The 578-nt window shown below is 53.5% G+C and overlaps 1 protein-coding gene across 1 annotated transcript in view; it reads left to right on the plus strand.

Moving 5' to 3' along the window:
• Positions 1-578, plus strand: part of LOC102386911 (acid-sensing ion channel 2) — a 454,052-nt gene that overhangs the window by 2,203 nt on the left and 451,271 nt on the right. The window lies entirely within an intron of this gene.

Consider the following 578-nt stretch of genomic DNA (forward strand, 5'->3'; position numbering starts at 1 on the left):
AAAAATGCAGATGATGTCCCTCCTTTGAAAAACCCTGCAGGGTCATAATAATTAGCTGCGGTTCATATACTGCCTTTCATTTCTAGGTTTAAGTTAAGAAACAGGCCGGGAAGCTTAAAAAAAACAAAACAAAAAACCCACCTTCCCCTCTCTTCCCCCAATATGAAGCTGCACTCTGAAGCTTTCTTTGCCCCTGTTTCAGAAGGATGTGCCTTGTCCGCCAGGATCACGATGTTTCCCTCCTTTGGCTGTTGAAAGGATGAAGCGCGAAGCCTGAAAGTAGGAACTCTGATGGACAGACACATCAAAAACTGCAGAGGGGAGCAGCCAGGGGCTGATGCTCTGGGAAAACTTACCAAGGGAAAGGAAACACGGAGCAGGGAAGGAAACTGTGGCCACAAATAAAGCAGGGCTCTAATTGCAAATGGCAAGAGCCAGCCCGAGCTCGTCTCGGCCGTGTCTTCGGGAGGTGGGGATGCCGGCGGAGATGGGAGCAGGCCCCGCGGTGCCACCTTGTCACCCCCGGGGGAGGAAGCAGGGGAACCTCCCCGCCCCCAGCCAGCCTTGCGCGCCGCTAC

Source organism: Alligator sinensis, unplaced genomic scaffold (genome assembly GCF_000455745.1).
Source record: "Alligator sinensis unplaced genomic scaffold, ASM45574v1 scaffold161_1, whole genome shotgun sequence".
Classification (NCBI taxonomy): domain Eukaryota; kingdom Metazoa; phylum Chordata; order Crocodylia; family Alligatoridae; genus Alligator; species Alligator sinensis.